This window comes from Triturus cristatus, chromosome 4_2 (assembly GCF_964204655.1).
Source record: "Triturus cristatus chromosome 4_2, aTriCri1.1, whole genome shotgun sequence".
Taxonomy (NCBI): domain Eukaryota; kingdom Metazoa; phylum Chordata; class Amphibia; order Caudata; family Salamandridae; genus Triturus; species Triturus cristatus.
In genome coordinates this window covers 48,473,408-48,500,880 of record NC_140586.1, presented here as the reverse complement: position 1 = coordinate 48,500,880, position 27,473 = coordinate 48,473,408, and the positions used below count along the sequence as shown (strand labels likewise).

The 27,473-nt window shown below is 47.2% G+C and overlaps 1 protein-coding gene across 7 annotated transcripts in view; it reads left to right on the top strand.

Moving 5' to 3' along the window:
- Positions 1-27,473, top strand: part of KMT2D (lysine methyltransferase 2D) — a 1,389,531-nt gene that overhangs the window by 1,319,576 nt on the left and 42,482 nt on the right. The gene's annotated exons all lie outside the window — the stretch shown is intronic.

The following is a 27,473-nucleotide window of genomic DNA, read 5'->3' as shown; positions in this document are numbered from 1 at the left end:
AGAAGACTACAGAGAGAAAGGTATTACAGCCGGGACGACGAAGGAGGGGATCCTCGAAATTCTTTGACGCACAGAGGAAAATGCGCACTCTGAGGCTCTGAGCGCAATGGACAAGACACCATTTAAGTTCTGCCCTAACTGCCACCACAAGTTCGCGCAGAAGGACCAACATCCGGTCTGCAACCTTTGCCTGCCGTTCGACCACAAGAGCAAGGACTGCAACGCCTGTTCCGCCTTCGCGCCGAAGACTCTCCGGGTGAGAGAACGTCAGAGGAGAGCCAACTTCAGCATGGAAGGCAAGGGTAAGGCCCCGTCGCTGTACGATCTGGGCCTATCCACCGACGAAGACAACATCGCCGAGGGACCTGATGTTTTCACGGTCGCAGAGACCGATAAGAAAACGCCTGACGAGGTAAGAGACACGTCGAGTACAAAACCACCGAAATGGCCCCGAAAATCGGATGGTGACTCTCGAAAAAATGAGTCAGTCGTCGAAGGAAACACCGGCGCCGAAGATTTCGACGTCCGTCAGTGGTTCAAAGGACAAAAGGCCGAGCGGATCCTTCGAAAAGGACTCCCAGGTGCCGAAGACCGCCGAGAGGCAGAGTTCGTCGAAACAGACCCACGAGGTGGGACGTTCGGCGACGAAAGACAAGGCCGCGTCGACGCAAGCTCCGTCGAAGAGACCTGCGGCCGACGCCGAGCACATCTCAAGCATGGAGAAGAAAAAGAGAAGGCTCGAGGCTGAGATGGAGAGCATCCTTCAGAGGAAGAAGGAGTTCGACGAACGAATGAAACAATTCAAAAACCCAACGGTCCAGTCGACGGATGTCGTGGAGATCGAGGAAGAAGGGGATTTCGACGCCGAAGAGCAGTCGAAGTCCTGAAGAGTAGGAGGAATGCACCTACAATGAGGGAGAAGGTGATAATGAGGATCAGCAGTCGTTCTACGGCTCGGCGCCGTCGACGAGTCAGGAGCTGGAATGGCAGGACATCGACACCGAAAACCCCGAAGAGCCCGTGGACTCGTATCCTTCGAGGCCTTCGCCGCCTGACGACATCGGGGCGTACAACATGGTCGTCAAGAGTGCTGCAGCAGCCTTTGGTGTGAAATTGGACGAGGAGAAGCCGAAAGCAGACTTCCTACTCGAAACTCTGCTCCCCATCCAGACGAGGAGCCAGTTCCTCCCCATGCTCCAAAGCGTGATGAACCAAGGGAAGGAGGCGTTTAAGGACCCGGGAACATGCCGGTCCATCACACCCAGAACGGAAAAGAAGTACAAGCACTCCTCGCAGGATCCTCCTTACATCAAAGGATCGGTCACTGCAGATTCCATCATTGCTTCCACGGCCAGGAAAAGAGCCAATGTGCCGGCGACCTCGGGGCCACCTCCTGATAAGGAGAGCAGAAGGATGGACCTCACTGGAAGGAAGGTAGAAAGAAACGCCGCAATGCACTGGCGCATGGCAAACTCAAACGCGCTACTGAACAGACACCAGTACCAGCACTGAGATGAGATGGGGGAACTAATCAAGCATCTCCCAGAAGAGTACCGTCAAAGAGCTTCCCATCTAGTGGAGGAAGGGAAGAATATCGCCAACTCGTGCATCAAGACTGCATTGGACGGGGCGGAAACTTTGAGCAGACTGATGGCCATAGGGATCACTGAAAGGAGGCAGGCTTGGCTCAGAATTTCTGGATTCAAGCAGGAAGTCCAGAATAACATACTGAACACCCCTTTCAACGGTGAAACGCTGTTCGGGGAAACTGTGGACGAGAAGCTCACCCAGCTGAAAAAGGAAAATGAGACCGCAAGATCCATGGGAGCCCTGCAATTCAGAGGAATGCGAAGAGGCACCCCAAATCGGAGACCCTACGGAAGAGGAGGAAGCCAGCAGGGTACGTCGCACCAGACATTCCAGCACGGGCAGCAGGGTGACAGTCACAGCCAGCAGGGACAGCAGAAGCAGAACTGGCAGTATCCGCCTCGAGGCCAGTCCTTTCGAGGGAGAGGAAACGGACGTGGCCAAAGGAGGAGAGGGGGAGACCAACCCTCATCTAAGTGACTACACACACAAAAGGACGCTCACCCACAGCATACCCCGAAGGGTGAAGCGCAATGTAACAACACCAAGGGGGTTACGCAAAACAAGCGCCTACGAGCATGCAACACCAGTAGGCGGAAGACTGGGCCTCTACCTTCAACAATGGCAACAAATAACCTTAGACAAATGGCTTCTCAACGTCATACAGCACGGATACTGCATAGAGTTAGAGAAAAGGCCTCCAAACAAGAAACCAAGGAGAAGGCAGCGCTCGGGTCAGGAGCTTGCTCAACTCAAGGAGACACTTCAACTACTGGAAAAAAAGGCCATAGAACCAGTGCCACGCAGAGAAAGGAACAAGGGAGTGTACTCAAACTACATCCTTGTACCAAAGGTGGACGAATCACTAAGACCCATCCTGGACCTAAGGTTCCTAAACAAATTCATAAAGACGCAAAAATTCAAAATGACATCACTACAAGAAGTGCTACCCGAAATACGAGGCGGAGACTTCATGTCCACCGTGGACCTCAAGGACGCCTACCTGCACATCCCAATGAACAGGCAACACAAAAACCTGCTAAGGTTCAACATCAACCAGGATCATTATCAATTTACAACCCTGGCATTCGGCCTAAAGTCAGCCCCAAGGGTCTTCACAAAATGCCTTGCAGCAGTAGCAGCGTACCTACGAAGGGAAGGGATTCATGTGTATCCTTACCTAGACGACTGGCTGGTTAAAGCAAGCACTCGCGACAAGTGCGAGGAGCACGCAGAACGGGTGACAAGAACACTAACAAACCTGGGGTTCTCGATACACTGGGGGGGAAGTCATCGATAGAACCAGAACAGGTGAAGATCTTCCTGGGAGCGAAGATCAACTCCATAGACTGTACAGTGATGCCCAGCGATAGAAGAACAATAGCCCTTGCTGAACGAGACGCGTCTCTACCAGAAGGGGCGAATTCTGACAGTGAGAACAGTGAGCAAGATCATGAGGATGATGGCGTCATGCATCCATCTAGTCCCCAATGTACGGCTTCACATGAGACCATTCCAAGAATGGCTGCAACAGCAATGGTCACAAGCAAGCGGGAGTTGGGAGGATCTAGTGGTTGTTACGCACGCGGTGCAGGAGGAGATAACATGGTGGAACAGGGAGAACTTAACTACAGGAAAGACCTTGAAACCACCAAACCCAACTGTGACCATTACCACGGACGCATCACAAATAGGATGGGGAGCACACATGAACAAACTCAGGGTGAGTGGTCTGTGGACTCCGGCAGATGCGGTCAGACACATCAATTACCTGGAATTGAAGACTGTCCTGCTAGCCCTGAAGGCCTTCCAGAAACAGCGATACAACCAGAAAGTGTTGATACAGACGGACAATACGACTACCATGTTCTATATCAACAAGCAGGGAGGGACACAATCGTTCCCCCTTTCCTCTCTGGCACAGGAGATTTGGAAATGGGCCATCCCACTCAAGATAGACCTGCTGGCCATACACCTACCAGGGAAGGACAATGTGGAGGCAGACTGGCTCAGCAGACAGACCTCGGCATCCCACGAGTGGGAGCTCAATGGACAGGAAACGCAGAGGCTGTTCCAGAGTTGGGGAACACCGACAATAGACCTGTTTGCAACACGCCTGAATGCAAAATGCCAAAACTTCGCATCCAGACAACCAGAACAGCAATCGCAAGGGAATGTCCTATGGATAAGTTGGTCAAAGACATTTGCCTACGCTTTTCCACCGATACCGCTGTTACACAGGGTGCTCAACAAGTGCAGAACAAGCAACATGACACTGATCCTAGTAGCTCCGCAGTGGGCAAGGCAGACATGGTTCTCTCAAATAGTGGAGATGGCGCAAGGCACTCCTCACAAATTCACAAGAAGAAAGGACCTGCTCTCCATGCAGAACGGAGAGGTCCTGCACCCAGAACCAGAGAGCCTCAGCCTGGCGGCATGTTTCCTGAAGACTTGGAGTTTGCACACCTGAACCTACCTCCAAGCACTATGCGAGTGCTGCGGGAGGCAAGGAGACCTACAACACAAAAATGCTATGGGGAGAAATGGAAAAGGTTCACAATATGGTGCAGCAGAAATAAACTACAGAATAAAATGACAACAAAGTCAACGGTGCTTAGATATCTCGCACACCTACTAAAAAGTAATCCATGCTCATCCTCCCTAAGGGTACACCTAGCGGCAATCATAGCTTACACACGAGGGGAGAGAGGAGGAAGTCTCTTTACGTCACAGGTAGTAAAGAGGTTCCTGGAGGGGGCGAAAAGAATTGCGCCACCAAAGAGGATGCCGCCGCCGGCATGGAACCTTAACGTGATCCTAACTGAGCTTATGAAGGCGCCGTTTGAGCCCATCCACAAGGCCATGCTGCAAATGCTGACAATTAAAACAGCCTTCCTGGTAGCGATAACCTCGCTGCGCAGAGTGAGCGAGCTGCAAACACCGACACTGCAAGAGCCCTACATACAGATACACAAAGATAGGGTGGTTCTAAGAACGGACTCACACTTCATGCCTAAGGTGGTGTCTGCATTCCATATGAACCAGACAATTCAGATACCGAGTTTCTTTCAAAAACCCCACGACAAGCGCAGAAAGAGCACTGCACACTCTGGACGCTAGAAGGGCAGTGATGCACTATATTGAGAGGACCAAAGAGCACAGGAAGACCAAGCAGCTTTTTGTCTCCTTTGCAACTAGTTTCCTGGGTAGACCCGTGACAAAAGCCACCATTGCACGATGGATTGCACTAACAATACAATACTGCCACAAACAAGCAGGGCAGGAACTATCGGATGGGCCACGAGCCAACTCCACAAGGAAGAAGGGGGCAACTATTGCCTTTCTGGCAAATACGCCCATTCAAGACATATGCCTGGCGGCAACATGGGCTTCAGTGCACACGTTCACTAAGCACTATTGCGTGGACATTCAGATGAACAAGGAAGCACAAGTAGGACAGAAGGTGCTTCAACACATATTCAACAGCCAACACTCATCTACCACCCAGCCGCCACAAAGATAACAAACCGCTACAAAGTCTATGCACAGCATAGTGAATCCAGAAAGATTCACGCTGCAAAACGAATAGTTTCTTACATGTCGGTGTAGTTTTACAGCTTGAAGATCTTTCTGGATTCACTAGCGAACCCACCCACCTCCGCCAGGAAGATGAGGATGGAGATAGAGGTGGAAGGACATAGAAGATCAGAATAATTGGAATACTAAAGAGAATTGGAAAAGGAAAATTAAAACAACGCCTAGGGTTAAAAATAAAAAAGGGAAAAAAAGAACCTGAAGATGGCGCCCCAAAGGTGGGACTTCCGCAGGAAGCATGACGACGTCACGAGAGGTGCACCAAATGGTGGGACGTCGACGCCCACCTGGGCTACGAGAAAAAAAAAAAGAAAAAGAAAGACTACGAATCCGGACCCAACCATCAGATCGCGGAATAATGCACAGCATAGTGAATCCAGAAAGATCTTCAAGCTGCAAAACTACACCGACAGGTAAGAAACTATTCGATATGTATCATTTTTATACTTTTAGTGCAGAGTTCGGTATGTGTCATCAAAATGATATACACTAATATTAAATAATTGATTGTGGACACTATATTTAGTAGAAATTCCCACAAATATTTGGTATTGTGGGACTTGAAACTCTTGTATGCCTTTCCGCCAATACCACTCTAGCCCCAAGTTATCAAGATCATCCGGACTGATCGGGCCAAAGTTATCCTCGTGGCTCCATATTTGGAGAGACGTAGTCTATGGTTTCCAGAATTCCTAAGTTTGAGCATCTGTCCTCCGATCAGGCTGCTCCTCAAGGAAGCAACAGGGCAAGGTTCTGCAATCGGACTTTTGCAATCTCCACCTTCATGCTTGGAGATTGAGTGACGACAGCTGGACACCCTTTACCTTCCTTTAGAGGTGGTTGATGTCATCTTGGCAGCTAGACATCCCTTGTCAAAAACTGTATTGCCTGTCTGGACAGGTTTGTGGCTTGCTGCAGTACTCTGCAAATCGACCCCTCCAGGCAAAGTTACCTGATGTTTAATTGGTTTTATCCCTTGGCTGGCAAAGGTTTGCTCAGGGCACAATTAAAGGGTATAATTTGGCTCTTTGTTGTGTTTTTTTTGGGAGGTTGCAGGACTGGCCCTCATTGTTTAAGTTTCCAGATATGTATATTGTTAAAGGTTTACAACATTTGTGTCTCCCCTCTCCCTTTGTCATGCCATAGTGGGACCTTAACATGGTCATTACGTTTTTGATGTGCACTCCCTTCGTGCCACTTCACAGCTGCTCCTTGTGGCATTTTACCTTCAAGACTATGCTCTTTGTCGCCATAACATCGGTGCGGGGTGTAAATGAACTTCAAGCTCGGACAACCCGCTGGATAACAACTTCTTTCAATTTGTGACACCATTCCACGTCGATCAGAATATCACCAGCATTTTATGCTGTGCCTCAACTCTGTCAGGAGAGGGAGACCTTCCATTTCTTGGGACCCCACGAGAATGCTGAGCTTTAATATAGATCATACCAAAAAGCACTTGGTCGACGATCAACCCTTTTTGGGGTTCTCTGGAGTGAATAATTTTGTCTGCAAAATAACAGGATTCATTATGGTAGTCTGCAGCTTGAAAAGTTTGACTCTCAGAACACCTCCGCCAGACACACAGTCTAGCAGTGAAGAAGCAAATCCTGTTTAAATCAGCCTGTATCAAATGTATCATCATACTGCCGTCCAAATTCCTGACAATGAAATGTATAAAATTACAGACCTAATTGCAACTTGAAGTCTGCCAATAAAGCCTTATTTTCAATCTCCACACTAGATACTTAAAATTGGGCTCTAGATCTTTTCACATCCAAGGTGCTCACCTCTAAAATAATTAGCAATAATAGGCTATGCAGAAGAGCACCATCTTCCCCTGGATCATGTTGTACATTAAGATCTGCTATGCACTGTCTAAAAAGCTGCCTTGTGGAAGAACTAGGTGCACATGCTTCCAGGGTCAAAGCTTCTACCACTACCGTAGCATGCAGAATCCCTTTACTGGACATTCCCAGGCAGCTACATGGACGTCCCTTTATCCGTTCACAAAGTTCTATTGTCTGAACAGTTGGGTTTGCTGAGAGGGGCATTTTGCACGCTCCATCCTGCATGGTTTTCTGGTTTCAGTCCATCCACATACCCACCTAAAATAGGTACTGCTTTGGTTATCTATTCAAAAGGTGAGAAATCCTCAGTTAGAAGTGTCTATCAGAACAAGTTACTTACTTTCATCTGCACGCGATCTAGTAGAGACTCTCTCTAGCTGCAAATTCCTCATCGGCCCTCCTATCCTCCCCGTTCTGTGGTTGGATTCCATCCGTTAAAAAGATTCCAAGTCTAGGAATCTGCAAACTGGTCACACCAATTTGCTTTGGGGACAGTGTGCCTGGGGGTGCCAACACTTTCAAAAGCCGCTGACGTCAGCACACAGGAATGGTGCCTATGTTGACTCTGCACATCATTTCCTGAGCAGAACAGCATCATTGTGGATCAGCATGACTTCACACTACCAGTATGCAGAGGTACTGATGAAAAGTTTCCAGATCCAGTCTGACACCTGGGTAATATTCAAAAGGCGAGGAATCTGTGGCTACACAGTCTCCAACGAAAAAGTGCATTAATGAAGGTAAGTCAGGTGCTTCTAGGCATTGGTACTTATAATTGTACATTCCTCACCTTTAGAATTTCCCCAGATGCCAGACTAGATCTGGAGACTTTCTACACTGGTAGGGTGCCATGCAAATCCTCGGTGTCTTCGTATCATCCTGGAAGTGATAAAATAGAGCTACATACAACCGCCACCTGTGAGAAAGTGCCTCTTTCTGCATTGTTGCTCCCACTTTTTGCTGAACTGCTGATGTGCTTTGACTGAGTGTGCCCTGGGCTCCTGCTAAACGGGTACCCAGGGCCTATATTCTTTCCCTAAAACTGCATTGAAACCTAAACCCAATTAGCATCTCTGGCCACAGGTCAGCCCCTGGTAAATAGTACCACATGTACCCAGGGCACTGTGACCAAGGAAGGCCTCTAAGGGCTGCAGCACATATTGTGCCAACCTTAGATCTACTGTACCTTTACACTCACACACTGCCTTTGCAGGCTGCGTGTCTTGGGGCAGAACAAATTGAAGAGTCGACATGGCACACAGCCCACTGCCCTGGCATAGATCAGTTACCCCTCTCGCTGGGTGCCCTATACCAGTGGTGAGGGTATGGTTGCATGAGCCCTGTACCCCTACAGTGTCTAAGTCCATTCTTAGACATTGTAAGTGCAGTGCTGCCATTAAGAGTATATGGTGCTGGGAGTTTGTCATTATGAACTCCACAGCACCATAATGGCTACACTGAAAACTGAGAAGTTTGGTATCACAGCACATTAAACTCACACTGATGCCATTGTGGGATTTAATGAAAAATGCACACATAGGGCATCGTAGAGATGCCCCCTGAAAAACAACCTACCACCTCTGTCCAGGCTGAGTGGCTGCTTTTAGCTGCCACCACCAGACATGTTTCTGGACCCCTGGGTCGAGAGTCTGCTGCTCTCAGGGGCCTGAAATAATGCACATTCTGGGACGGGGTGCCAAGCCTCCTCCACCAGGATGGGCAGGGTCCACAAAGGGGAAGCTTCAAAGGCTTGCCGCCTTTGTGAGCTTCCCCAGGCCACTTGCTGCTTTCAGCAACTGGTCCCCACTGGTTTTGACCCCCACTTGTGGCGGGACAACCAGCGGGAAAAACAAGTGAGGAAGAGAGGTGTGCCCACCTCTGCCAACTCCACCCCTCAGGTGGTGGAGGTGAGGTGAAGCACAACCCTCAGTCCCTGCCATCTTGCAGAAGGGGGGACCCAGCCAACGAGGGTGAAATTTATGCCCCCCTCCCACTGGAGGGTGGCATAATAGGGGGTGTACCCACCCCATGGAAGAGACACATTGGTCCCAACCTTTTACCTACGTGCAACGCCTCTAGAGAGCCTACTACAACACCTTCTAGATCAATACAAAACACGAGCTAATGATCTCATCCAGGAAGGCAAGCTCATAACCAATACCTCCATTTGGTGTGCTCTGGATGCTGCAGACACAGCATCCCGGGCTATTAATACCAGTGTCCTTTTACGCAGACATGCCTGGCTACGCATTTCCGCCTTCAAACCCGAGGTTCAAACCATATTAAATCAACCATTTGCCCAGGAACACCTATTTGGACCCTCTGTAGATTCATCTTTAGAGAAGATGAACAAGGACACCGACACTGCCAAATCAATGGGAGCTTTGCAATCGCAAGCTCCAAGAAGCTACTTTTGTCGCTCCTCTTATAGGGGCACCTTTAGAGGTTTTACCACTGATAACCCCTCCACTTCCTACAAGAGTGTCCCACCCAGACCTCATCTAACAGAGGCTATTACAGAGGAGGCTACAGGGGCAATAACAATAAGGGTAGATGCAAAACTACCGATACTCGTACCGCCTCCACCCCTAAACAAAGACTTCCCTCCACTCCTCCCGGACCACTCTACTCCGGTCGGGAGAAAATTGCTACAGTTCCTACCTATCTGGAACAACATCACCACAGACAGGTGGGTGAGACAAATCATCCAATCAGGTTATTGCCTAGAGCTCACTTCAACTCCCCCAAACATACCACCCAAACAGCGTCCATTGCCAGCAGAGCACTTAACGCTTCTAAAACAAGAGGTACTTTACCTCCTAGAAAAACATGCCATAGAACCAGTTCCCCTTCATCAACAAAACACAGGGGTTTGCTCCCTGTATTTCCTCATTCCAAAGAAGGACGGAACCCCGAGACCCATCTTGGACCTCCGACCATTAAACCTGCATACAATCAGACCATTTCCACATGGTCACTCTTCAACAGGTCCTCCCGCTACTCAAACAAGGAGACTTCCTTGCCACATTAGATCTCAAGGACGCCTACTTCCACATTTCCCATTCACCCTGCTCACATGAAATACCTTCGGTTTGTGGTGGACGGACAGCATTACAAGGTTCAAGGTTCTCCCATTTGGAGTCTCCACCACACCCAGGTTCTTCACAAAATGTCTGGCAGTGGTGGCAGCCCACCTACGAAGGCAACAAATTCACGTCTTCCCATATTTGGACGACTGGCTCATAAAAGCCAAGTCACTTACGCAGTGTGTAAATCACACACACACCACAATCCAACTGTGAGAAGGCAGCCTGATATATGCTGTCCACTAGTTCTAGTGGGCACCTTGTATCAGTCCAAACAACCCCTTATGGTGAATTGGTTAAAGACCACCTTTATTGAAAGCTATCCTAGTGGTCGCTATGGAGAGCAGCCTTCAGGCTAAGTCTTGAAGGAATGTAAAGCAGCTTGTTTTACCAGTCTATAATCTCTTAAATGATCAAATGAAAGGACAACCACCCCAGGTACATATTTAAAATATATGTATTTAGGTTAAAACACACCCCTCTAGTCTCTTTGAGACTGGAGTTCGAAGTACTTCAGTTACAAGTTAGCAATCAACAGTAATAGCAAAAATACACGTTTGGACCCTAGGGGCGTACCAAACCATATACCAATAAAGTGGTATAAGAACCACGACTGAACTAGACACAAGGCCTAGAGCCTGTAGAATCGCTGGGACCCCAAGGAACCACCCAAGGTAGTGACACAGGGGACCCACGGTGGCCGTGTGCAGTGTGTAAACACAATTGCGGGTTCCCGTTAGTTTCAATGGGCAATGTTGCAGTTGGAAATTTAAAGATTAGGGACACTTAGAATAGAGTCAGGACCAAACTCTTTAGGACTTTAGAAGTTCTAGGGCTAGCACCCACGGGAGCACCGGAGTACTCTAGTTACCTCACCCAGGGAAGCCGGGTGCATAGGTGTCTTTTGGTGTCGGGTTGCGTAGTCGATTGCAATGGAAGCCTGCAAAGAACTGCTGCTGCCGTGAAGAGGAGAAGAGTCCAAAGAGATCCAGGCCTGAATCTAGGATGGAAGGAACCTGAAAGCAGAGGGGACGGAGTCTGGGTTACTAGCCAGTGACCGAGGGCAGGATGGACCAATGCCCACAGATGTCGGGTGCTTCAGGTGAGTTGACTGGTGTCTTGACTCTTCAGCCACGAGGTCCAGGAGGTGTCGACGAAGTCCACGAGCCGGATTCGAGCTGTCCCACGAAGTCTGTTGAGTGCTGCGGTGTCGGCGACCAGAATGGACCCAACAAGCCTTGGCAACGGCAAGTCTCGTGGAAAGAAAAGAAGGACTTCGGTACAGACCAGCAAGGTCTGAGGGACTCACCCAGCGAGGGTAAGTCAGGGCACGTCTGGAGCAGCCAGGAAAGCCCAAGCAGAAGAGGAGTCGCCTTCGTGGGGACCCACTAGCCAACGGGCTAGTGATCGCGGAGAAGCCTCGAGCGGTTGCACTGGAACCTGGCCCACGGGTCACTCGTGGAGTGGAGGCCAGAGATCTTCGGGGCAGTCTGTGCTCAAGGCTGGGGCTACTCGGAGCCCAAAGCAGAACTTCAGGAAATCACAAGAAGTCGATGTACCAGCAATAGTACGTGGTGTCCAGGGATCACGGTTCCTTGTCACCCACGATAGCCACAGGCCTCAGCTTTGCTGTGGACTCGGGGAAGTCAGGAAATCCACCTCTGGTGATGCAGAGACTTCAGCGTCCAACGGGAGCTTTGGAATTGCAGACCGGACAGTTGCTTCTTTGGTGCCTGCCAATCAGGGGAGTCACTCCTTGACCCCAAGGAAGATTTCTTCCGTCTTCTTGTCGAAATAGAAATTCGAAGGTCCAGGATATATATTGCAGAGTTTCTTCCAGGGTCATCTAAAGTCTTAAGGACTGGGTTCCCATACTTATACCAAGTTTGGGGGTTGGACATATTCTAGGGACCCACCTATGGGAGGGTTTGGAAAGAGGGATGATTACACCCATTTCCTTTGTCCAGTTACGCGCCAGAGAAGGGGAAGGTAGCCCCTGCAACCGGTTTGAACTGGACTATGCACAGGGACACCAAATGTGCCCCAAGTGCAGGACTTCAAAGCACCAGAGAGTGCTCCTGCCCAGTCCCAATACGCATCTGCCTGTCTCGGGAGGTGGTTACACCTCCCTTCGACAGGAAACTTATTGTCTAGGCCTCCCCTGCCGGAGTTTCGGTCAGCAGCAGGAGGCCCGACCCGTGTCTGTGGCATAGGCATCCATTTTGTGATGCCAGGGCTCAAAAAAGTCCTACCGGGTTAGACCAGTGTGAACATGTCTCTCCCTCTAGAAGGGTGGAATGCTACCCCCGCCGCCAGAACTGGCGGGGAGGGGTAGTATTCCAGAGGGTTTGACACCAAACACAACATGTTTCCGTGCAGCCATCCCAAAGTTTGCATTTACCGCAAGGTTATAATGCACTTAAGAGTATATGGTCAGGCTGCACCACAAACAGCATCCGAGGATGTACTCCGAACGCTGCATAGGGGCTCTGCTCATGCAGGGGCACCCTCTCACATAAAAACCAAGCACTCTGCCTTCAGGATTGGTAAGGCCTGCCATAGGAGTGACTTGTAGGTTTTATGTGTGTGTGAAATGGTAGTGATATAGGTAGCCTATACCACTGTAAGGGGTGCAAGCACACCCTTACCCAGGCTGCAGTAGCGGACCTGTGGTGCCATTTTGGAGTGCTTCCCAGGGGTGGCATAATACATGTTTAGCCCTTGGTAGGCCTCTGAGGTACCTAGGCCCTAGGTACATAGTATACCATATACTAGGGGCTTATAAGGCACTCCAGACTCTAATTAGATATGTACCTGCAAGCCATTTTAGAGAGGAAGCAGCTAGGCTGTGGTCTGGATTAGCAGGGCCACAGCCAGACTAAGGTCGAAAAACAGTGAAACACCAGCACAAAGTGGGGGTACCCATGTGAAGCAGGTCCTACTCTCCTACACCAACTACTTCACGATTTAGGGTTTACCATAAACCTTGCGAAGTCTCATCTCCAACCATGCCACATCCAACAATATCTGGGTGGCACAAAAAACACCTTAAAGAGCCTTGCTTATCCCAGTCCAGCCAGGATAGCAAGCATGTGAGCCCTTATAACAAGATTCCAGCCGCAACACTCACTTCCAGCTCAAGTGTTCATGCAACTCATAGGAATGATGGCCTCTTGCATATTCATAGTACCTCATGCAAGACTCCAGATGCGCCCCTTACAGGAATGCTTAGCACGTCAGTGGAACCAAGCTCAAGGTCAGCTAACAGATATGGTGTTGGTGGACGGCCGCACACATCGTTCTCTGCAGTGGTGGAACACCCAAAACCTCTCCAAAGGGCGACTGTTCATAGAGCTGGTTCTACAGATTGTGCTAACAGTAGATGCATCGCTCACCGGCTGGGGAGCTCATCTACTTCATCACACCATACAGGGCACAGCAAAGGCTACTCCACATCAACCATTTGGCGTTACTAGCAATCTTTCTGGCATTAAAATCATTCCAGAAACAGATATCAGGCAAAGCTGTCTTAGTCCACACGGACAATATGACAGCAATGTACTATTTATAAAAACAGGGGGGGAACACTCTCTCCAGCTCTCTCAACTAGCACAGAGCATATGGAGGTGGGCCATTCCTCAAAACATATTCCTGTTAGCCCAACATCTCCCAGGAATTCAAAATCACATGGCAGATCTCTTTAGTCGGCAGACACAACAGATTCACGGGTGGGAACCTCATCCACAAGTTCAACCATTTTTCCAAATGTGGGGGCAGCCAGAGATAGATCTCTTCGCCACACATTTCAACACAAAATGCCCAAACTTTGCCGCCAGATATCCACACCCATTGTCCAAAGGCAATGCGATATTGATGAACTGGTCAGGCAGATTTGCGTACGCTTTTCCATCTCAACCACTCATTCCATTAGTGGCGCGCAAGCTGCAACAACAGTTGCTAACACTGATCCTAGTTGCTCCAACATGGGCCAGACAACCCTGGTACACAACATTGCTGGAACTATCAGTAGTCCCGCACCAAAAACTACACCTCTCCCCACAGCTCTTAAAACAGAACCATGGAGAGATCAGACACCCAGATCCAGCACAGCTCAACCTGGCAATCTGGCTCCTGAAGTCCTAGAGCTTGGTTATCTCAATCTTCCACCTGATTTTATGAACGTTATTAAAGAAGCTAGGCGCCCCCACAAGTAGAGCCTGCTATGCAGCCAAGTGGAAAAGATTTGTTATATACTGTAACAATAACAACATCAATCCTTTAGATGCCTCCACTCAGCACATCATATGTTAGCTGCTGCATCTTCAAAGATGTAATCTAGCATACACATCAAATAGATTACATCTCGCTGCCATTGCAGCTTACCTACAAAATAGACAACATCTGTTCATTGTTCAGGGTGCCTGCCATCAGGCGCGCAACACCCATTGGACTCACAGGGCTTCAGCCCCCCCCCCCGTCGTGTGTGGCAGCCCGGGATGAGACACCTTCCCGGGCAAAAAAGCAGCCGCACCCGAGCACTTCACGGGTCTTTAAAAGACCATTTGCATGTTAATGAGGCCTTGTTGTTGTTTCACCCCTTCTAAGAGCCCCTGCAGCTCCACTCTGCCTATTGCTTAAAGTTCAGCCCCCCCCCCCCCCCCCCCCCCCCCGAAATTTTTGCTCAGCCCCCCCGAAATTTGGCTCTAGTTGCGCCTCTGCGTGCCATTAAGGCATTTGTGGAAGGCCTCAAAATAATAATTCCTCCCAGGGTACCTCCCTCCTCAGTGTGGAATTTAAACATCGTCCTCACAAGATTAATGGGTCCTCCATTCGAACCTCTACATAAATGCGAGCTACAATTTCTTATATGAAAAGTCGCTTTCCACGTAGCTATTACATCTCTTAAGAGTCGGTGAGCTACAGGCACTAACTATTCAAGAACCATTTTTACAACTCCATCACAACAAAGTGGTTCTCAGGACAAACCCAAATTCCTTCCTAAAGTTATCTGTTGAGTTGCCAGTGTTTTTCTCGCAACCACAAACAGTAGCAGAAAGAGCTCTTCATACACTAGACGTAAAAGAGCACTCCTTTACTATATTGACAGAACAAAACATTTTCGCAAAACAAAACAACTTTTTGTATCCTTCTCACCACCTCATAAAGGCAATCCCATATCAAAGTCTGGGATTGCAAGGTGGATTGTCAAATGTATACAAATTTGCTATCACAAAGCAAAAACGTACACTGTCTATTCCCCCTAAAGCCCACTCTACCCGAAAGATAGCGGCTTTAATGGTATTTTTAGGGAACATTCCCTTAGATGACCTCTGCAAAGCAGCTACATGGTCTACACCGCGTACATTCACAAAACACTATTGTGTAGATGTGCAGGCAAAACAACAAGCTAGTGTGGGCCAAGCTGTACTTAAAACGCTATTTCAAACGACTGCAACAGATACTGGTGGTCGCCGCTAAGGAGGAGTGCTGCTATGCAATCTGTGCACAGTGTGTGATCTCCAGCTCATATGCCTTGAACGGAAAATGCTACTTACCAGTATGCATCTGTTCTTGACATGTAGAGCTGCAGATTCACATACGCCCACCCACCTCCTCGGCTACCTTTATCTGTTCCAGTATTATCTTATTTAGATACACCATACGTGGACATCTATTTCTGTTTCTCACAAAACTCCATTTCCCTTCTTGGCGAAAAAAAAATCTGACGATGGAGTCGATGCCCGTGCTCACTATTGTCCAAAGGAGGAGCCACCTATCTCGTGACTTCCAAAGACTTTTCCATGACAACAACAAAGTGCAAACATCCGGGCCCAACACCAGATGGCGATCTATGCACAGTGTGTGAATCTGCAGCTCTACATGCCAAGAACAGATGCATACTGGTAAGTAGCATTTCTCCAGTATTGGGGTGTCTCATAGATTCACATGCTTGAATATTCCCCGTCGTCGGAGTGGGAGTCCCACGGTAAATAATATAGCAATATATACAGCCATTATATATATATATATATATATATATATATATATATATATATATATATATATATATACATATGCATAAGTAATCATATAAAACAGAGATATAAGTAAGTAATAACATCAAGAATGTCCCTATATGAAATTTCCATAGAGATGCATGGAAAGAGAAAAAAGACATTCGTAGTCTATCTCTGTCATTATGTTAGTCCGAACTCCGGCCAATCAGGCGCCAGCTCCTCTCTAGAACCTTCTCCTCAGAGCTCCTCACCTCAGATTTTCTACCGCACGTCGTGTGAAAGGGAGTCTCCCTGAGCTCTGCTCAGTTTTTTCTCTTCAGGATGACTTCAAGTAAGAAGTCTTTGTTTAGACCTTGTTCTTTTGTGGAAAGCTACGTTATTCTCAGAAGATCCACACAGTAAGTGTATTTACTGTCTTTACCCTACCATGAAGTGGGTGAATATAAATTCTGTAGAATTTTTTCTACAAAAACTCTGAAAGACAGGGAAGGCCGTCTCTTGTTGTGGCTCCAGAGACTTAAGGATAAATATGAAGTAATTTTCTGAGGTAGAAAACTTTACTTCTGGCCGTTCCCACACAGCCTCAAAACGCAGTAGTGTACAGGAGTTACCTACTCCTTTCCTTAAAAGAAGAAAATGTCTGACTATGACATCTGCCACTTCTTCTTCTTTGAATACTGCTGTGTCGCCCACGAGACATAGTTCTCAGGCTAGTGAGGTTTTCAACTTTCCAGTTTTTTTTCAAAGATGGCTTCATCGTCTACGATGGCTCCGTCTACGATGGCTCCGTCTACGATGGCTCCGTCTACGATGGCTCCGTCTACGATGGCTCCGTCTACGGTGGCTCCGTCGACGGTGGCTCCGTCGACGGTGGCTCCGTCGACGGTGGCTCCGTCGACGGTGGCTCCGTCGACGGTGGCTCCGTCGACGGTGGCTCCGTCGACGGTGGCTCCGTCGACGATGGCTCCGTCGACGATGGCTCCGTCGACGATGATTCCGTCGACGGTGGTTCCGTCTACGGTGGTTCCGTCTACGGTGGTTCCGTCTACGGTGGTTCCGTCTACGGTGGTTCCGTCTACGGTGGTTCCGTCTACGGTGGTTCCGTCGACGATGGTTCCGTCGACGATGGTTCCGTCGACGATGGTTCCATCGGCAATGAATCTTTCGATGGTGGTTTCCGTCGACGATGGTTCCGTAGACGATTCCGTCTACAAAGCCTTCTATGCCTCAGAGCCCGTCGACTGCAGTCTCATCGGTAAAAATAAGGGTTTAAAAGAGACGACTTCTGCACAGAGGTCATTAAAAATCCAAATCTCTTCGACATATACAGCGACTACTTCGTCCTTTGCTGCTGTTCCTTTATTACCATTACCACCGAGTACTTGACAAGAAAGGTCGGGTGAGGTTATATCAGTGGAGGATTCCCGCCTTCCTTAACCATTGTTTTACCACTGACTCAGATCAAGATTCAGAAGAAGGTTTAGCTGAATCGGTTGTGACAACTATAATCAGCGTTTTTTCCTTTATCACCACAAGTGTCTGTGGTTCCGCTTACTCCAGTGGTGCCAACAACTATATCGGAACCGGTACCGGCTCCAATACTTTCTGTGGTAATACCTACAGTACCGCTGAGACATTCTTCAACTCGGACAGTACCTCCTCATGATACTGAAGAAGAAGAAGAAATTCCTCAGGACAGGGAGGATGGTGAGATTCTCGATGATGGTGGCGATGCTGATGATGATGGTATGGCGGAGTGGGATAACTATCATGCCCAAACACCATCTCCCTCTCTGGTGCTACCTGGTGACTCACCACCTGTTGATATGCAAGTTCCACCAGTTAAGGGATAGGACAGCACTAACGTTCAAATTAACGAAGGATTATTTCCTGTACGATTTCAAAGATCAGCCTGTTAAACAAACACATACAATCCCTATAATCGAATTTATTGGGGAGGAAGGCAAAAAGATTATGGAGGCCTCATAGTCTTCCAGCACGGGTGCCTAGATTGGAGAAAAAGGTACAAATCACCATTAGGAGCACCAGCGTGCCTCACTGGTCAAGCGAAGCCAGATTCTGTAGTCACACAGGCAGAGCAACGCCGGGCTAGAAACCCTGCATCTACGATCACTGCACCACCTGATCGTGGTGGATGTCGTTTGGATGCCATAGGGTGAAAATTCTCTTCGATGGCTTCCACCATGGTGAGAGCGGCTAATGCTTTGGCCATCCTGGGTCGTTAGGACCGTCAAGTATGGGCGGATATGTCAACACTAGTTGAGCAACTGCCGGAACCGTCAAAGACCATGGCATATGACGAAGAAGAGGTTTTATTCGGAGATCAGGTGGATGAAGCTCTCCAATCGATAAAGAAAGATACAGATACTGCTCGCTCTCTGGGCACATTGCAATTTTGATTATAACCCTTTTGGGGTGCACGCGGACGCGGCACCTCCTCTATTTTCGAAGAGGAATCAATCAATATCGACCTTATAACCAGGGTTCAAACCGATATTCCTCTAACCAACAGCAAACTTCTCGACAGCAGTCTTCCAAGACTTACAGAGGAAAATCCTCTTACAAGGGTTACACTCCTAAGAGACATCACTTCCATCAGTCCCAGAAAATTGGAGATCGAATCTATTGGTACTATTTTCAATGGTCCTCCATACAAGGAACCGTTGGGTTTTGGAAATTATATCAAGAGGTCACACTTTGGAGTTCATCGAATTCCCTCCACCCACACCACCTACCGGACTGCCACCGGCTCATATCAAAGAACTATTACAACAAGTTCAATTTCTATAACACAAGGGAGCCATAGGAGTAGTACCAAGATTTCAAAAGAGGGAAAGGATTTATTCCCGATTCTTCCTTATCACCAAAAGGAAGGGGGAATGGAAGCCCATTCTAGATCTGAGGGCTCTCAGCAGGTATCTAAAGAGACATTCTTTTCGTAGGCGAACGCATGTAGAGATCTTGCGATTATTTTCACAAGGAGATTTCATGGAAACAATCGACCTCCAAGATGCATATTTACATATCTCCATACTACGACAACATCGGAAATTTCTTCGTTTTCGAGTGGGTCGAGGGGATTTTCCAGTTCAAAGTTTACCATTCGGACTGCGCTCGGCCCCTCGAGGGTTTACAAGGGTGCTAGCCCCTGTGGTAGCGTACTACGTTCCAGGGTGTTCAGATCTTTCCATTTCTGGACTACTATCTCCTAAAATCACAATCGAAAGTTCAACTTCTACAACACACACATCTTTGACAGGAGGTGTTTTCGCGCCTTAGGGCTCTCCATAAATACCACAAAGTCCCATCTACTGCCTTCTCATCGCACGGATTTTCTGGGAGCAACTTTAGACACAGTGTCAGCAAGGGCACTTCTCTCCCAAGACCGTCTTCAAAACATTCTCCGACTGGTAACCCTTATCAGATCAAAAAGACCCGTTTCTGTAAGAATATTGAAGTCCTTTCTGAAAATGGCGTCATCATGCATTGCATTGATCCCTCATTACAGATTACAGACACGCCCCATCCAAGGAGTACTGGATGTCCAAGAACGCCAGGTTACAGGTTCTTTAAACGATGTTGTAAACGTCACAGATCGGATGAAGTTGGCGCAAAGGTGGTGGACGCAACAGTTAAATCTAACGGAAGGCATTTCTCTTCTGACAATGGTACCAGACATGACAATAACAGACGCCTCTCTGGAAGGATGGGGTGCTCATTTGGAGGTTTTATCAATAAAAGGAAAATGGTCAATATGTCAAAAAAAAAAAAAACCTGGCACTTCTACAGGTTGGATCTCATGGCTATATATTGCTGGCTCTCAAAGCTTTTCATCCTTTAATCCAAGGAGAATCAGTCCTGATACAGACAGACTATACAACCTGCATGCACTATATAAACAAGCAGGGCAGGATAAAATCTCCGAAACTGTCTCGACTAGCTCAGTCGATTCGGGATTGGTCTATCAACCATCGCATCACGATATGCAGCAGTTAATCGACCGGGGGTATCCAATATCCTGGCGGATTCCCTGAGCAGGTCCTCCTCATCGACCCATGAATGGGAGTTGCATCAACCAACTCTAGAGAGGATATTTCAACGATGGGGTCGCCCACAGCTGGATCTCTTTGCCACACTAGAGAACCGGAAATGCCGAGATTGCGCAAGCTGGCATCCCCACAAAAGATCTCTGGGCAATGCCTTTTGATGGACTGGTACGATCTGTTTGACTACGTTTTTTCTTCCCCCAATCCCACTCGTACCTCAAGTTTCTGTGGTAGATGCGGAGGCAACCTTGCCATCTACTTCTATAGCCCCCCGTTGGCCTCGGCTGGCATGGTTCTCAGAACTACTCCTACTGTCTCAATCCGAACCAATCATTCTACAGCCTCGTGCAGATCTACTCACGATGGACAAGGGGAAAATTGGTCATCCGAATCCCTCCTCACTGAGCTTATCAGCTTGGAACCTGAGCACTGTGAATTTGCCCATTTGGATATTCCACAGGACTGTAGAGACATTTTAGCTCAGGCGAGGGCTCCTACGGTGAAAACGTACAAATTAAAGTGGAAAAGTGTTCCCCACTGGTGTGCATCTAATGGGGTGCACCCGTTTTCACTCCACACCAGAACAATTGTTACCGTTCTTCTTGCATTTAGCTAACTCCGGGTTCTCTCATGCAACCTTTAGGGGTTTTTTCTGGCGGCAATTTTCCGTTTCCGTCAGGATGGTTCAACTTCCCTTTTGTTTCTTCAAGGATTATCCATCAATTCGTCTAGGGGTTATTTTGCAAATCTCCTCCATTGTGGCATCTGAACATTGTATTGGCTCAACTAATGAGACCACCGTACGAACCGATTCACAAGGTCGAGTTGTAGTATCTAACATGGAAGGTGGCTTTTCTTCGGGCGCTAACGTCTTCACGTCGCGTCGGTGACATTCATGCATTTACAATAAATCCACCTTTTTCCTACAGTTCAAACCAGATTCTGTAGTATTGCGTACAGATCCAAATTTCTTGCTGAAGGTGCCTTCAGACTGTCATATTAACGAACCAGTGATTTTAAGAACTTTCTTTGCTATCCGCAAACTCCTATGGAGCAGAGATTACATTCCCTGGATGTGAAACTAGGTTTAACATTCTACATCAGCAGAACGGCTGCTTTACGAAGGATTGATCAACTATTCATAGTTTATGGACGCTTTCACAAAGGTCGTCCAGTGACGAAACCAACTATTGCACGTTAAGTTTCAGCTGCCATCGTCTTCTGCCATCAAAAGGCAAACAAGCCATTGTAGTCACCAGTGAGGGCTCACTCCACCAGAGCAATGTCTTCCTCAACTGCTTTATTTGCTGGAGTGCCTTTGCATCAGAGCTGCAGAGCAGCTACGTGGTCGAGCAGACACACGTTTACAAGACACTATTGCTTGACAACTTTAAACGAGGAGGATGCTGCAGTTGGGCAGGCAGTGCTTCGCAATCTTTTTAAATAAGATGAGCCTCTTCCTTCCCTCCTCCATATTGTTTCCATTTATAATTGACATAATGATGCATTTATACTGTTAGTTATTCAGTACTGTCATATGCATAAGAAGATTGATTGTCATTACAATTTCGAAGCTGTGTGATCATGGAAACAATGATATTGTTACTGCTAGCTATTCTATATTCAAGCATGTGAATCTATGAAAGACACCCCAATACTGGAGAAGAACAATTGTTACTTACCTGTAAACAGGTGGTTCTCCAGTATTGGTGTCTTTCATAGATTCACATGCGACCCTCCCTCCTCCCTTCAGAGGCTCTCTTCTCCTCATACACTCTGAGTCACTATGGTGCTACGAAAATCTGAGGTGAGGAGCTCTGAGGAGAAGGTTCTAGAGAGGAGCTGGCGCCTGATTGGCCGGAGTTCGGACTAACATAATGACTGAGATAGACTACGAATGTCTTTTTTCTCTTTCCATGTATCTCTATGGAAATTTCATATAGGGACATTCTTGATGTTATTACTTACTTATATCTCTGTTTTATATGATTACTTATGTATATGTATATGTATATATATATATATATATATATATATATATATATTATGGCTGTATATATTGCTATATTATTTACCGTGGGACTCCCACTCCGACGACGGGGAATATTCAAGCATGTGAATCTATGAAAGACACCAATACTGGAGAACCACCTGTTTACAGGTAAGTAACAATTGTTCTTTCCTTTCCTCCATAGGATAACATTGACTGTTTTTCTGTGAAAAATGTCAAATATCCCAGTGCAGTATCCAGGTATACTGCGCTGTGTAAGAAAAGTAATCTGTAAAGTAATCTACTTGACATTTTAAATGCATGTATTGGACACTGGTGTAAACGAGTTTCCTAGCTACATGATGGATTAATTGAAACCAAAGATGTGTGGTATCGAACAGTTTGTATTATTAAGCCCACACTGATTTCAGTGATGGATTTATTAATTCATGCCCCCAGAAGGTACCTTAGAGGTGCTCCCTGAAAACCTACCAACTGCTAGTGTACTGACTGGTTCTGACCAGCCTGCCACCACAGATGAGTTTTTGACCCTCATGAATGAGGGCCCACGCTCTCAGGAGGCCAGAAACAAAGCTCCCTTCGCTAGAGGGTGTTTTACACCTCCTACAGCTGGGTGACCTGTAAATTAGCATTCTAGGAGCTTCAAAGAGCCCGCCGCTTTTGGTTAGCGAATCTGGGTTCCCTCCGAGGAATGCCAGCCACCCTCACCAGGGCCCATTTGGCACCTGGACAGGTGGGAAAATTAGTAGTCATTCTAGTTCCATCCCTAAGGTGAGCCACCTGATCTGGACACAACATTTCTGAGTATGCCATCTTTGTGATGGCAAAATTAGGATCTCTGGGACAGGGTTATGCCCACTTGTCAAAGGAAGTGGGCATATATTGGGGATCTAGTGACCCAATGGGTAAGTAGCACATTGGCTACTACCAGACACTACCCTAACATCCCTAAATTTAGTGTTTAGGAGAGCCTCTGGCAACAGAAAAGCAGATACTGCTGACCTGAAAGAAGAAGACGGACGCTGAAGAATCACAAAACCAAGAACAGAAGACCTGCAACTGACTGGGCACCAACCCTGCCAGCCTGTTTACTGTCCTCGACAATTGCGCCAAAGAAGACTCTTCCTTCAGCTGCCTGTGCCTCCAAAAGCCTGGGAAGACTTCCAGCCTTCACTTAAGACCCAGGAACTCCTGTGGAGCAACAGAGCTGCTTCGTGCAGGCACCCCAAGAGACCTGTGAGGACCCTGGACCGCCACAAACCTGACACTGGAAAGCACCTCTGCACCGGCGTCTCCTAGCTTGAGCATGAAGTGGGCCAATGGTGCCAATGTGGTACCCATACCCTCCAAAGGAGAAGCCCACCATGTGTTTGCCCACGGTGGGCTCACCGACATCGCCTGCAGTCTTTGTGCAGGCCCCCTCTACCGCGAGAGTCTCGGATGACAGACCCGACCCCTCAGAACACCTCCACAGCCAGCCGCCATGGACCAAGGAGAATAGGTTAAAAGATGTTCCCATGTCCCCGTTCATCGTGAGACCTGAGCCCCCTTGTTGGTTCGGCATGACTGGTCCGCCAGCCCCAGCTTGCAGCCTGTTTTCGACCGATCCCATCCCCATTTACTTACATGGGGCACCCAACACTGTATTGCACATCTGCACCCGGCCGCCCCAGTGCTGCCCGAGGTGGCCTGTTGGTGCTGCTTTGGACCTTTCCCCATACTCACCCTAAGTCCAGGAGATTGGTCTTGTAAGTCGCTGTGAAGTTCTTGAATGGAGTATTTGTTTTTCCTCCATAGGATAACACTGCCACTTCTGAAAATTACAGTGTCGACTTTTAAAAACTATAAACATTTCTATCTCGAAACATACTTACTGATTTTAATGATCTTGATATCAAAACTTATATAAAGATACGTGTTATTTTTATAAATTGGTGTGGATCTCCTTATTGAGTCGTGTATCAGTTATTGATTGTGTGTATGCAGCAAATGTCTAACACTCTTCTCTAATAAATCTAAAGCTGCTCGACCACTCACTCCTAACAAGAGAACCTTGGGATGGCTAGAGCAAGCCCCTGTTCACTTATAAGGGATACCTGTACTCTTTGCACAATATACCTCTTTTTTGTATACTATATAAAGATACAGCTTCCTGCAATCAGAGTGAAATGTTTGTGCTGCTTTGACTCTGGCTTATACATTTGTGCTCATTTGCATGCAAATACAATTCAGGTGTGAGAGAAGAAGCTCTGCATTACTGATCATAAGATGTTGTGGTCGAAGCACATATCTTGCTACAAGTTGCGGGCCTGATCGTGCTCTTCGTGGTCGCAAGGCGGCTGCTGCAAACAGTCCAATTCTCCAACATTGGATCTTTTATATATTCACATGCTTAAATCATTCTGCGTCGTCAGGCTGGGAATCCCCAGTACATTAAAGTAGCAGAATACAGTGTAAAATATATACAAACCGCATATACATTAAAATGTCCATTGGCCCGAAACAACATAGTATGTTTGGTAATGCGTCTACCTCATTTGAAAGAACACAAACTTCAGCCAATGAAGTGGAAGCTTAAGTGCTTATATTCCCCTAGAGGCCACATTGCTCAGATTTCTACCGCATGTCATGTGTGAGGGAGTCCCCTGTCAGAGCTTTTCTCTAACTTTTCAGTGAGCCTTAAATTGTTTCCATTTTTGTCTGCCCTGGATTTGAACCAGCCCTTTCTTCAGCACTACTGTACTGTGAGATGTTTTATGGGAAGATTGTTACAATTTCTGGACCTGGGAGACCTTTTTGGTCTGACACGTAACTGTCACCATGGCTGACAAAGAGAAGAGATCTTTTTAAAACATATATCTTGTTGCAACAAGAAAATTTACACTGATGACCCAAACGCTCAGTTTGTGTCTTTATCCTAAGCATATGTCTGCAGAATGCAAGTTATTTAAGTATTTCTCCACTAAAACTCTTAAGAATAGAGAAATGAGGTTGCCACTTTTTCATATGAATAAAGAGAATTTCCCTCCTCTTGAAGGAGATGGCCCCCTCTTCATGGGAAGATTCCTTGAGAAGTGCCCTCCTCTCCCAACCACTTCCATAAAGGCAGCCCACAAGGGAAGACTTTTACAGTTTCCTGAGCATGATCTATTAGGTACAGCGCTTGCAGCTACCTCGTCCACTGTTAAACCAACGTTTAAGCGCTACAGAGACTCACCTGTGATGAAGGAGACGAAATCTTCACAGGAAATCTAGTCGACGATGAGACCGTCAATGTTAAGCATGCAGTCGACGACTGTGAACATACCATCGACGGCATCACTGTTTGGAACCGCTCAGTCAATAAAAAATATGGAAGAAAATGTTTTTTTCACCCTTAAGAGTGACAGATGTGCTTTGATTAGTTATTGCAGTCCGATCAAGAAGAGGCTAGTGAATATGCCTCACTGACAGCTTACAGCCCAACGCAATTGGATGTGTGATGTCTCAGAATTTGAACAGGACGCAATGAATGAGTCATCCTACAGTGAATGTGTCAGCAGGAGTACCAGTCTATAAGTACTTGAATGGATTTAAGACATAAATCATCTAGATATCACAGAGAGCCGGATGTGGTCCATGTGCCAAGTGGCCTTCTCAACGTTGCAACAAATGATGGATACTTCTACTAAATTATTGCTGCAACAACCATCTACTTATCCTAACATGGGGTAACCTACTGCTCCCATCCTCTCACCTCCTCAAACTGCTCCTTTACCAGTTTCATCTCCCAGGGAGCCATCACCGCTACCACCTCCTCCGTCGCCAAGGGTATCAGTCCATGGAGAAGACATGGATGATGTTTACTCTAATAGTTCTACATATTTTGATGTAGGATAGGAATGTGAACTACCACCAGACGGTAATGGAAGGGATGACGCTGGCCAAAATGTTATTGTCCCAAGTGGAATTCAGCAAGATGCTATGGATAATAGCTGATTGAAAAACCTGCCAAGAAATTCAACCTACCAATGATCTCTGTAGATCGACTATGTTTTCAATATGACTTTAAAGAGCAACTTTGGAAGTATGTTAAATCAATACTTATTCTTGATTGTCTGGTCAGAGGGTCTGAAATTAATGAAGACACTTGCTACTGTTCCAGCTGTGACAGCTCATCTGGAAAAGAAATACTGTGCCCCGGATTCAGCTCCGGTTAGCCTCGCTGATCGTACTAGACCAGATTCAGTAATTGCTTCAGCAGCTCAGAGAAGAACCAATGACACTATCATCTAGTCCGCCAGACAAGGATAGCAAACATATTAATAATCTGGGTTGGAGAATTTCTTCTATGGCATCAACTTCAATTAAGACAGCCAATGCCTTAGTGATTCACGGTCATTACGATCGCCAGATGTGGCAAGACATAGCTCCATTGCTGGATCTTATCCCTGAGGATACGACAGAAACTGCGAGAGCTATCCTAAAGGAAGGCGAACTAACCTCTTTCATTATTGACAAAGCAATGGATGCTGCAAATACAGGTTTTCGCCAGTTGGCAGGAGGAACTGTTCTCCGGAGGCAAGGCTGGTTAAAATCTACAGCCTTCCGTACTGATGTCCAATCTAAAATCTTAGACATGCCTTTTGAAGGGGTCACTTTTTTTGGTGTACATGTTGATGAAGCTCTGCAAGGCCTTAAAACTGACACTGATCGAGCAGGGGCGTTAGGATTGTTGTAGTACTGCAGATTAGGGACATCTACTTTTCGCTCACTGGGATCACAAAATTCCAGAGCAGGATTCGTCCAGTATGGATGTCAAGGACACCCTTCTCTTCAAAGACAGTCTGGATCCGATTAAGGATACTCCTTTAATCAAAACCAAAGCCAATCTTACCGGAGTTCTGGAAGAAGGAAAAGAGGTTATTCACAATTACGAACCAATGATGATCAGAAGAGAGCCTGACTCCCAGCTCGCCCACCCCTTTTCCACCTGCTCTTTAGAAGTTGGGGGAAGAATTTCCCTTTTTGTTCCCGAATGGAAGAATGTAAATCACAGACATGGCCAGTCAGGCCATACGTTGTAGTTCATCCGAGACTCCCAGTTTGTCCACCAAGAAAGGAACCTCATCTTCATTTGAAGGAGCTGCAAATGGAAATTCTCGTGCTTCTCTCCAAGGAGCCATAGAAATTGTCTCCAAGTTGCAAAGGAATCAAGGCTTTTATTCCAGGGTCTTCCAAAAAAAAAAAAAAAGCAGTTCAATGGAGGCTGATACTGGACC